Source organism: Penaeus monodon, chromosome 21, assembly GCF_015228065.2.
Source record: "Penaeus monodon isolate SGIC_2016 chromosome 21, NSTDA_Pmon_1, whole genome shotgun sequence".
NCBI classification, from domain to species: Eukaryota; Metazoa; Arthropoda; class Malacostraca; order Decapoda; family Penaeidae; genus Penaeus; species Penaeus monodon.
In genome coordinates, this window is record NC_051406.1 from 7501164 (window position 1) to 7501700 (window position 537).

Here is a 537-nt window from a genome sequence, read left to right on the forward strand (position 1 = left end):
GAAGTCCCTGTCCTGCCAGTGTGTACATGTGTATTTCTTTTTCTCTTTAATGGGTCAAGACTAGGCTAAATTGTCCGGATGCGTGCATCCGGTCTTCATTCTCATTCCACATGTGTTCGGAAGAGCTGCAACGTTTGATTCAGGGACAAAATTAGTTCATGAATATATGAAGATGGAACTTTTTAAATGTCCGCTTGTGTAAATTCAATATGTTTTAAGAGCTATTAAAATATTTAAATGATTTATATTGATTCTCTTTGATTTTGCATGTGTGTATTTTTTCCTTTTTATGAGCGTACTTCACAAGTCTAAATAATGGAGGAAATATACCCACTATTATTTTAACTTTTTTACAGTTTTTTTTTAATAACTAGAAGCTGAAATGGAAGGAAGATAACTTTAGACATGTACTGTTTACTTTTCAAAATGAATGTTAATGGACTCATGATACAAGTTTCATTGTTAAGGAATTAAATATGTCACTGAGATTGTATTAGGTGTGCTATGCAACCCAAAAAGTGTATGTACGTGTTTGTT

The 537-nt window shown here is 32.4% G+C and overlaps 1 protein-coding gene across 1 annotated transcript in view; it reads right to left on the reverse strand.

Annotated features, from left to right (window-relative positions):
• LOC119586145 overlaps nucleotides 1–537 on the reverse strand; it is a 28580-nt gene that overhangs the window by 21074 nt on the left and 6969 nt on the right. The gene's annotated exons all lie outside the window — the stretch shown is intronic.